Genomic DNA, 11690 nt, shown 5'->3' with positions numbered 1-11690 from the left:
TTTGACTGGCAATGTACATACTAACTGATTTTTGTCTATTTCATTTAAAATTAAATATTGCACTGGCTTCTTGTTACATGAAACACTAAAGTCTCTATATCTATCATTTAAAGCCACATTAATTTGGCTTTTTTTTCTTTTTTAAAAATTTTTAATGTTTATTTATTTTTGAAAGAGAGAGAGAGACAGACAGACAGACTGTGAGTGGGTGAGGGGCAGAGAGAGAGGGAGACACAGAATCTGAAGCAGGCTCCAGGCTCTGAGCTGTCAGCACAGAGCCTGACACGGAGCTTGAACTCATGAACCATAGATCGTGACCTGAGCCAAAGTCAGATGCTTAACTGACTGAGCCACCCAGGTGCCCCCCAGTGTTTTTTTCTTTTTTTCTTAAAGCAGACATTAAATCAGACAATAACAATTACAAAAAAAAATTATACTGAAAATTGTAGATTCAATATGAGAATGAGTGCCTTGCTAAAACTTTTATTTCTTGGTTTTCCTCTTTAAAATAGAGAGTGTTTTATTTTTTAAAAATTAATTTATTTAAATACAAGTTAGTTGACATACAGTATAGTATTGGTTTCACGAATAGAACCCAGTGATTCATCACTTATACATAATACCCAGTGCTCATCCCAACAAATGTCCTCCTTAATGCCCATCATCCATTTAACCTATCCCCCCACCTACCTCCCTCCAGCAACCCTCAGTTTGTTCTCTATATTTAAGAGTCTCCTATGGTTTTCCTCCCTCTCTGTTTTCATCTTTTTCTTCCTTCCCTTCCCCTATGTTTATCTGTTTTGCTTCTTAAATTCCACATATAAGTGAAATCATATGATATTTATCTTTCTCTGACTTATTTCACTTAGCATAATACACTCTAGTTCCATCCATGTTGTTGCAAATGTTGCAGTTACTCTTTTTGATCACCAAGTAATATTCCATTGTGTGTGTGTGTGCGCGTGTGTGTTCACAGTTGATAGACATTTGGGCTCTTTGCATAATTTGGCTATTGTTGATAGCATTGCTATAAACATTGGGCTACAAGTGCCCCTTCAAATCAGCTTTTTTGCATCCTCTGGATAAATACCTAGTAGCACAATTGCTGGGTCATAGGGAAGTTCTATTTTTAACTTTTTGAGGAACCTCCATATTGTTTTCCAGAGTGGCTGCACCAGTTTGCGTCCACTCTCACCACTGTTGTTCAACATAGTACTGAATGTAACTCCTAGCCTCAGCAATCAGACAACAAAAAGAAATAAAAGACATACAAATTGGCAAGGAAGAAGTCAAATTTTCAGTCTTCACAGATGACATGATACTCTACGTGGAAAACCCCAAAGACTCCACCAAAAAACTGCTAGAACTGATACAGGAATTCAGCAAAGTAGCAGGATATAAAATCGATGTACAGAAATTGGTTGTATTTCTATACGTAAATAATGAAGCAGCAGAAAGAGAAATCAAGAAATTGATCCTGTTTACAGTTGCACCAAAAACCATAAGATACCTAGGAATAAACCTAACCAAAGAGGTAAAAAAATCTGTATGCTGAAAACTACAGAAAGCTTATGAAAGAAATTGAAGAAGACACACAAAAAAATGAAAAAAACATTCCATGCACATGGATTGGAAGAACAAATATTGTTAAAATGTCAACACTACCCAAAGAAATCTACACATTCAACACAATCCCTAGCAAACTAACACCAGCATTCCTCAAAAAGCTGGAACCAACAATCCTAAGATTTGTATGGAACCACAAAAAACTCCGGATAGCCAAAGTAATTTTGAAAAAGAAAACCAAAGCTGGAGGCATCAGAATTCAGAATTTCAAGCTGTATTTCAAAGCTGTAATCATCAATACAGTAGGGTACAGGGACAAAAACAGACACATAGATCAATGGAGGAGAATAGAGAACCCAGAATGGACCCACAAATGTATGGCCAACTAATTTTCAACAAAGCAGGAGAGAATATTCAATTGGGGGTGGGGTGGGGAGACACTCTCTTCAGCAAATGGTGCTGGAAAACCTGGACAGTGACATGAAGAAGAATGAAACTGAGCCAGTTTCTTACACCATACACAAAAGTAAATTTAAAAGGGATGAAAGGCCTAAATGTGAATCAGGAAACCATCAAAACTTTACAGGAGAAAACAGGCAGCAACCTCTTTGACCTCAGCTGCAGTAGCTTCTTACTAGACATGGCTCTGGAGTCAAGGAAAACAAAAGCAAAAATGAACTATTGGGATCTCATCAAGATAAAAAGCTGTACATACAGTAAAGAAAGCAATCAACAAAGATAACCGATGGAATGGGAGAAGATATTTGCAAATTACATATAGGATAAAGGGTTAGTATCCAAAATCTATAAAGAACTTGTCAAACTCAATACCCCAAAACAAATAATCCAGTGAAGAAATGGCCAGAGGACACGAATAGACATTTTCCAAAGAAGACTTTCAGATGGCTAATAGACACATGAAAAGATGCTCAACATCACTCATCATCAGGGAAATACAAATCAAAACCACAATGAGATACCACCTCACACCTGTCAGAATTGCCAAAATTAACAATTCAGGAAACAACAGATGTTGGTGAGGATGTGGAAAAAGGGGAACCCTCTTACACTGTTGGCGGGAATGCAAAATGGTAAAATAATCATTGTGTTATTAGTATCACTGAAAGTTTATTGATATTTTCATAAACATACACAGTGAGATAACACTTGAAAGAATGTGACAGTGCTTTAATACTTAGCATGTTTTATTAGAATCAGTAATGTTCATATGATTCATGTGGCACAGGGTCACAAAGGAGTAATATACATCTTGTGAACAAGCAGACATACAAATTAGTAGCTGCCAAAAGAAACCCATGGTCAATTTATGTTTGCTAAGTTAAACATGTTTGATGTTGAAATTGGTCCATTCAGAACTAAGGGCATGTCTATTAGTTGAGAGAATACCATTCATTTATCTATGTTCAGCAAATATCTAACTTGACATCATGAGTTCAAGAAGTAAAATGAATTTAGTTAGAACAATTTCAACAGGCCAAAAAAGCATTTTCCTCGTAAGCCCTCTAACCAGAGATACAGAGCTTTTAAACTTGGAGGTCTAGCGATATTACTGCCAAAGGGAGAGATTATGGCACTGGAGATCAATTTGCAAATTCAATCATTTCTGTACCTGGCCCTTTTGTTAACTGACTACAGATATGCACTGACTACAGACCTTTGTTACCTGACTACAAATATGCACTGAATGTGAAAATTTTGGTTGGTTGGGTTCAGTCACAAAAAGAGAAGTCAAGTTACCTAAGTGAAAAATACAGATCAGGTTTGTTTTTCACAAGCAAAGCTGCCTAAAATAAAAGCTAACAGATCATTTCCAAAATGTAACATGTATTGAGATGCACACTCCAGATCTTTGAGCGTGTACTGAAATAATGATGACTACAAGAAGCAACGGAATGGAAAATGAGAGACATGTAAGCAAAGTCCTGAAAGCTGGCAGAGGACAAAGTCATTGGTCACATCTTTCAGAGAAACTTAATCGTATCTTTTCAGTTGTCTTAAACAAGAATTACAGAGAATAGTGATACTCAGCTGAGGTAGGAGTGGAAATGCAGAATAGAGGTATGATGGAAGAAAATAAGCCTAGTTTAGATATCATGTAGAATCTTGAGAGTTATGAGAGCTAATATAGGAAAAATCAGTTGAATGTCCAAGATGGATGATTCTCTATATATCTATATATGAGTATGAATATATATATGTGTGCATGTATCTGTACCTATTATCTACTAAGCTGAAAGTGTATCTTTCCATATAATGCTTAAAATATTATAATCATGAAGGCTTAGGCATGCAGGTGTAAGAATTTTCTGAATTTCTTTTTGTTTTTCCAGAGCAACACTGCACTCATGCCTTATGCATGCCAGTGCTATGACAGGGCATTAACTGGCACCAATGAAATGAGACATTAGTGTCTTAGCATTCAGACTCCTCGTGCAAACATTTTCCATAAGAGTTCAGTTCAAGACAATCTCCTCCATATTAGCTTTATTTACTCTAGTTAGTTAGAGACATGTGGGGCCAGTATGGGGCTTGCAGACATATCCAGCTCCTCCCCAAGAAAACTCATGCTGAAGGGTGTAGACCTGGGTGACGACCAACTATTTCTCAGGCCTTGGGAACTGCTTAAAAATCATTGTTTACTCACTGAGCATCCAAGACCATGGATGTCCGTGGCATTTCCCATCACCCCAGGGATTCTCAGATCTTCTTGGTCCATGAATTGTCCATAAAATGATGTCATAATGAATGCATGGATGAAGCACCGCCAGCTGGTGCTCACAAAGATAGACAAAATCACAGCCCTGTCAAATGCTTTCCTGCATTCCCAGAATCATTTTTGGATCGACTCTATCAGCCAGATGTGAACTTAATCCACTGTAGTCAGCTAACTTTGGGATGACTCTACTCCCACATGGCTGACCATAATTATTTCCTGCTGTAGGAACACTACTCTCCCTGCATGTGAATCTTTCATTGGTTTTCCTGTATTGGCTGCCATGTCAGGTTACAAAATAGTATTTTTTCCAAGTATAAAATCTATAAGATCTCTATAAATGTAAGGTGTTTATTAGTATCCCCCCAATCCTTGCTTTACTGATGTTTATCTAGAGAAAGACTTATTTTCAGGATTTATAAAATGGTATTTAAGGTCTCTGTAATAGGCCAAAGAAGCTGATTCCCATGAACAGTCTAATTTAGCTACAACCACTTGACTGACCACATCCGACTTCATTTAGCACATACATTGAGGGCAAGGAAGGGTCCACTCCCAGGGACAATAAGCACGTGGTGCTCACCTTCCCATCTGTTTTGGATACCGCTCCCATTCCTTCTCCCTCAATAATCAAATGGCATGGGAGTGTATAACAAACAGAGGTTTCCTCTTGGCTCAAAAAGAGTAAATTCTTTAGTTTGTCAAGAAGTTCACACTAGCTCTGGGAAAATGGTTTTTTGGCACTTAAGAGTTCTACCTAAAGATTCATTAAAGTTTCATTTCATTGAAGGAATTAGGCGCATCCCATTACAAATCTAGGTCAAACTAAAACATGACGCTGTCTACATGTCTGACAGCCAGTGGTTAAATAACCCATTTGGAGCTGAAATGAATTCTTCTGTGCTGCTTCTGACTCCAAAACAGTGGTTCTCAAATGTCTCTTCTCAGGAACACACCAAGCAACAACATTTATGTGCTCAATATACTCTCATGGGCATATGTGGATTTTCACATCATCCATTAGCTTTCTTTTGTCGAGCGCTCCAATGATTCAGAATCTCCACAGTTGTTATTGACCCATCAGTAGCAGTCTCTCTCACTTGGTTGTTGGGCTTTAGTGATGTACAGTTTCTGAGCAGTTAGCTGCAACTCTATTCTCTCCTGCAAAGTACACCAGAATGCATGCAAGTGAGAGAGACACTGACACAAAAATAAGCTTTAAAGGGTTCTAATTTGTATTATAAAAACTAACTCATTTACAAACTCGGTACCCTAAGATGGCTTCAAACCACATGATTTTATGGGAATTGATCCATACAAATCGGTGCCAAGACAAGAAGTTGAAAAGTCCTGCCCTGCAAGAGGATGCCAACCTGCTCTGGGGCAGCATTTGGACCCTGGAGGTGGTTGCGTTGGGATTGCTGTTAGGATTCTGGTTGATACGAGCTTCAGGCACTGTTGTGAAAGTGCTGCTGGTCTCATTGCCATGCTCTGTTCAATCTCTACTGAAAAATTTGCATGCAGGATGGAGAAGTGAGGAGATACAGAAGATATATTAGACTTTCACTCAGGTCTGATGATGGTGTAATACAGATACAAGGTTGGTAAAGACAATAAAGTTTGAGGGAAATTGGACCAGTGATTCAGCTCAAGGTGTTCCTCTTAAGCCTAAAGCATCACAAATGCCACTGAGAAGTTGAGAAGATCCGTTAGTTGTAGAAATAAGCAGTTCATCAACCAGGAAGGTAAGAAATGGTTGATGGTCCCTGTAGATCATCAGAGACATATGGGCTTTGGGACTCCTGAGATTCTTTTCACCTGAACATAAATTTGTACTTCTCTCTATCCCTGCATGCCCTTCTCCCTCGACAGCTTCAGATCTAGAGATTCATTGTGTTTATAATTTTTGAGTGAATGAGTGCCACTGTGGAATTAAATCATGTGGACTGGACTTTGCAAGCTTCTTCTTTCTCTGCAGCAGATGCCTATAAAGAAGCTGATCAAAGAAGACAAATGTGTGGGATCCCAGTTCCAGTCGTTTAATCCTGTTAATTCCAAAGAAACTTCTCCACACCCCTTAATGACACCACAGGGTAGATTCTCAGAGAAGTATTTACTCTGAGCAACTACAACAAAACTTCTGGCTATCAATGCACAATCATGCATGCTCCTTCGTGGTGGCCTTGTCCCAACATATGAAACAGATGCTGGTAATCTTTACTTTAGTTTAAATTTTGTGATTTCAATACAGTGCCGGACAACCCAAATTTACTGAAAAGACTAGGGTTCTAGGGTAAGAACCCAATTGGTTATCATAGCAACACATATTTTTTTTGTGTATTTTCTGGTGTCTGTGGAATCTGACTACAAATAAATGTTAAATAATAATGTGCAGAGTAACTTCATCCCACTTGAACGAGAACACACCGAAATGGCAGTCTGAAAATGTAATAATCTAGTCATAAAATCAATCTCTTCACGACTTGGCTAAAACAAACAAGAAAAGGCTTTTCCTGTCTCTAAACCAAGTCTGATAAGGATCTGGGACTATTTCTCTATAAAATCTTCGTAAAACACACCCCACAGCCGAAGATGCTTTCATGAAACCAATTCAAATAACTACAACCATTTTCTTCCTTCTATTGTTATATTAATACACACGCAGACACATACACAGTCCTGCACACACACATACACATACACACACATACTTCTGCACATTGTCCAGAGGTATTTGCTATACAAACATCTCAGTATCCTCACTTTTCTTTATCTTGGACTCGAGCACACAACATTTTTCAGACTTTTCAATAATATGCTGATAGTGAATTAGGCTTTTATATGATCTATGGATTATGTTCTTCCAGGAACTGCCAATTTTACTCTAATATGATTCCAGTATGCTGAGGGAGTTATTCCAACTAGAATGTGCTGAAGAGATGAATGTGGCTTCCATGCAGGCCATATTTCAACTTTTCCCAAATAACATTCTTGTAGAGATTAGAAGATAATCTGGCAGCCAGACCTAGCCAATTAAAACAGTAATTGAAATGGTTGAAAATGTTTTCCTTGGCAAAATTTGGTTATTTTGCTTCATTTTGGGTTTCCTTGAATAACAAAAAAAAGATAGGGTCAATCATAAGACTGCTAATTTATTTTATTGGTTATCTTTTTTCATCAAACAAAAAAGGGCTGCTGTGTAGCTGAGATGAAAAACCGAACACTGGTATGGGGTCGTAAGTGGAGGCATGAGACGGCAGAGAATGATTTTCAGCTAACTCTAGTAATCTCTTCTCAGCACAGAATATGTGGGAATTTCTGTTGTGGGTGGAAAGGGTAAAATGAGGAAGGGGATCCAATAGGAAAAAAAATACAGAAGAGGCATCTTGTAAAATGTAGGTTACTTTTCCCCCAGATTAATAGGTACTTAAAAATCATGACTTCTGATTTTAAGATATCGGAGATAAACAACTGAAAAATCAACTTATGTGCCATAATTCTCTTCCACTGAGATCAGCGTGTGCTACTAAATGTTTGATAATCATCTCTGGGATCAGAGAGTATCTGATTTTTTAGCATTCGCCAATTTCCACGATGTAAACACTTTTCTCGTGGCTAATTTCATTCTACCAACTCGACATTCCTGAACCTAAGAGTTGGAAAGAGACATGCACAGGCCACTTTTGCAAGCACCCGTAAGTTGCTCCAGCACACCTCTGGGTGAAGTCACAGGTTTACAAAGAAGACAGATATGAAAATGCAATCTAGACTGACATCGGGTAAAAATACCGATAAAGGCAATTAGTGGGCAAAGATCACCATCTCGTGAATTAACGAATCTAAGTTTGGCTGATTGAAATTGTAAAACTTGAGAAAATACAAATCACAGAATTGATTTTAAAAGAAAAAACACTTCTTTGTGTCAATCTCTGCTTCTTTCCTCCAAAACCCTACTTGGAAATTCAAATCCTCTAAAGAAGTCTGAAAATAGGCAGTGTATTCATTTTAACATCCTCTTGGACTTAAGACAATTTCAAAATGCCATATACTAGCGGGGTTAACCCCACACATTAGATTCATGAGGGGTGTTTCCATAAAGCATGAATTCCTTGATCCCACCCTGGACCAGCTAAATTAGAAGGCTTTGGGTTAAGCTTGGCACTGATAGTTTTAAAAAGTTCCCCAAGTGTCTCTTTTGCCACCAGGGTTGAAAACAACTACTCTATATATTTATTTCCTTACATCTCCACTGATAATGCTCCGAAGGGTGGTTATACTACATCTCAGTAAATTATTATGTCTGGCTGGACCATAAATATAATTCACCTTTTTTTCCCCTCTTTTTATTCTTTTTTCCATCTCCAATAGCATCAATAAAAATCACTTTCAGTTTGGGATGGACTAAAAATATGTTGAATAACATATTCTGTTGGGCTCACATTTATTCTCATTTTCACATTTTTTGGTTTTAAACCAAGTTCAGAAATTTTTCAGATGGATCGCGTTAGACAGAAGCATGTGCTAGTTAATAATGATTTTCAATTATTCCAGGACACATATGCAGAACAAATCACCTTTTTACTTAGCAGTGGAAACTAATTACATATCTGATTTACTGGATGGTTAACACATAGGATTTGTCTACATATATGCTGGTATGACTATTATTAGGCAAAGAAAGGAATAAATGTTCTTTCCTTAAAAAATGTAAAAATATACTAAAAGTATGAGTGAAGTTTTAGTTTTTTTTTTCCCCTGGAAGGACAAACTATATGATGTTATATTTTTTCTATGATTAATTTTCTATGATTAATTTGCTTTCATAATTACTTTGAGGGAAAAAAAATCAAACTATTCAAAAATGAACCTGGCCTATTTTCCACATGCACGGTCATCATCGTTAGTGGCTGCATTGAGCGAATTTTAGAATCTTGAAAAGACACACTATCTATGAATCTTGGAAAGACACACCTCATGTGTAGAAGTCTTTGCCACCCCCAGGCATTGCAACAGAGCCAAGAACAGCAAGAAGCACAACAAATAGCAGCTGTAGCTCTTCACATGTGTGGTACCATTTAGGCTAATGTCCAGGATATCATATCATTTGTCCAAAGGGTACAGCTGCACCAGCTGGCAGACTGTTGAAAGTGGCAAAAACACAGAAGGCAGAAACTGGCACCAATCCTCACCTCTTCCCTTCCCCCCCACCCCACACACACACACTCACTCACTTCCTGCGGCACTACTCTGGGCAATGTTCACAGACAGAGACAGCCCCAGCCAGCATTTGGGCAAAACATGTAATATAATTCAGCCAGAAAGCAGGTGTCATCACTTGACTCTGTCAGGGGTAGGTCTTCTGTGTAGGTATATCCAAAATGAAGTGTGTGTGTTCCCTACAGTTGCACTACAATCTACCCCTAAACTCAGAGGTTTCAAACAGCGGTCACTTATTATTATTTACGTGGATGTGGGCAGAATGGGGTTCAGATGATCTAGGGTGCGCTTGGCCGGATGGCTTTGTTACTCACTGTGGTTCTGTGGATTGACCGAGGCGCCTCTGGCCTATGTGTATTCATTCTGGGGCCCAGGCTACAGGGGCATGAGCAAATTCAGGGGAAACTCTTATCACAGCAATGGCAGAAGTGTAAGGGGACAAGTGGAAATACAGGGCTCTCAATGTCTATACTTAGACCTGGCAAATTGTCACTTTTGCTCATATACTATTGACCGAAAAAAGTCATATGACCAAGTTCAAATTCAAGCAGTGAAGAACTACACTTTGCCCAGGAAGAGACCATGGCAAAGGCATAGATGCAGAATGGAATAAAGAATTAAGTCCAATGCATCAATCCATCACATACACCTGTCAGTTTTTCTGGACAAGAATCCATGATCATGATAATGGTGATGGTGATGACAGCCCCTCATTTTACTATGCACTTACAATGGCCCAGGCACTGTTCCAGACTCTTTGTCACTTAGTCTCTGTCTCTCTCTCTCTGTTTTTATAAAAGCTCATTAAATCCTCACGATAATCCTACAAGATGAGTACTACTATATTCTCATCTTACAGATCAGATGACATTGGTAGGGAAAGGTTTTATAAGCAAATACTGGGCAATTATTAATTTAAAATAACAATGGGCACTCATTTTCTTAAACTATTGTACAGGCATATTATATAGATTATGGACGGTACCTTTGGGATTTCCCACCTTGATATTATCTGTCTTGGGAGTAGATATAGATGGTCTGGACCATCATGCCATTATTATATAGGAACAGGGACAAGAACATGTGTTCATCACTGGCATTTACTTATGGAATATGTATGCAATTATACATCAATGGCTCCAAAATAAACTAGCAAACACCCTTGGCTCAAAAGTTGAAATCCTGTCATTTGCAACAACGTGGATGGAACTGGAGGGTATTATGCTAAGTGAAGTAAGTCAGTCAGAGAAAGACAGATATCATATGTTTTCACTCATATGTGGAACTTGAGGAACTTAACAGAAGACCATGGGGGAAGGGAAGGGGAAAAAAATAGTTACAAACAGAGAGGGAGGGAGGCAAACCATAAGAGTTTCTTAAATACAGAGAACAAACTGGGGGTTGATGGGGGTAGAGGGCAGGGGAGAGGGGAAGACAGGTGATGGGCACTGAGGAGGGCACTGGCTGGGATGAGCACTGGGTGTTGTATGTAAGCAATGAATCATAGGAATCTACTCGAGAAGCCAAGAGCACACTGTATACACTGTATGTTAGTCAACTTGATAACAAATTATATTTAAAAAAATTAAAAAGACACAATAGGATCAAACTCTGATGAATTCAGTATGCTTTCTTTCTTCTTTCTATTGCTTTTAGGTTTGAAGCTTATTGAATTCTGTATATTGAGGGACTTCCGGGGGTTGATAACACTAATCCTTTGCCCATTTATATCTCAGAGCATAATAGAAAAGATTAATTCTGCAGAAAGGGGAGAAGCAGAAGCCCTTATTATTCCTCCAGCAGAGGTGAGTGGTATGGAGACTGGAACAGGCAGAGGCTTACTCTGGCCCTCAGTCCTCCGGTGCATTTTTTCAGTGCTTAATTTCCCTATGTTAAATCTTCTGGTTGAGGTAACAAGTTGACTACTCTAGTTGATTAAACCTATCTGAGGCGATGAGCATTGAATGCATATAAGCATAGATAAATATAAACAATGATGGTAAATTTTTCCAAAACAGAATGACTATGCCCAAAATATTCTCAGAAGTTAAAAATCTATAAACAAGAAATAATACAACAATAACAATATAAATTGTAAAGTACCATTAACAAACCCAAGGATATTTGCTACCCAGAAGATAAGTGAAGTAACAGAAGAAAAAGTACACTTCCT

General features: G+C 38.2%; 1 long non-coding RNA gene across 1 annotated transcript in view; it reads right to left on the bottom strand.

The window, feature by feature from the left end:
• Positions 1–2744: 2744 nt before the first annotated feature.
• The window catches only part of LOC125166314 (uncharacterized), a 109477-nt gene continuing 100531 nt past the window's right edge, over positions 2745–11690 (bottom strand). The window contains exon 4 of the long non-coding RNA XR_007152425.1: positions 2745–5461. This is a non-coding gene — a long non-coding RNA (uncharacterized LOC125166314). The remainder of the gene's footprint in view (positions 5462–11690) is intronic.

The sequence above is a fragment of the Prionailurus viverrinus genome, chromosome B2, assembly GCF_022837055.1.
Source record: "Prionailurus viverrinus isolate Anna chromosome B2, UM_Priviv_1.0, whole genome shotgun sequence".
NCBI lineage: Eukaryota > Metazoa > Chordata > Mammalia > Carnivora > Felidae > Prionailurus > Prionailurus viverrinus.
The sequence above is the reverse complement of the archived record's forward strand: the minus strand, read 5'-3'. Positions and strand labels throughout refer to the sequence as shown.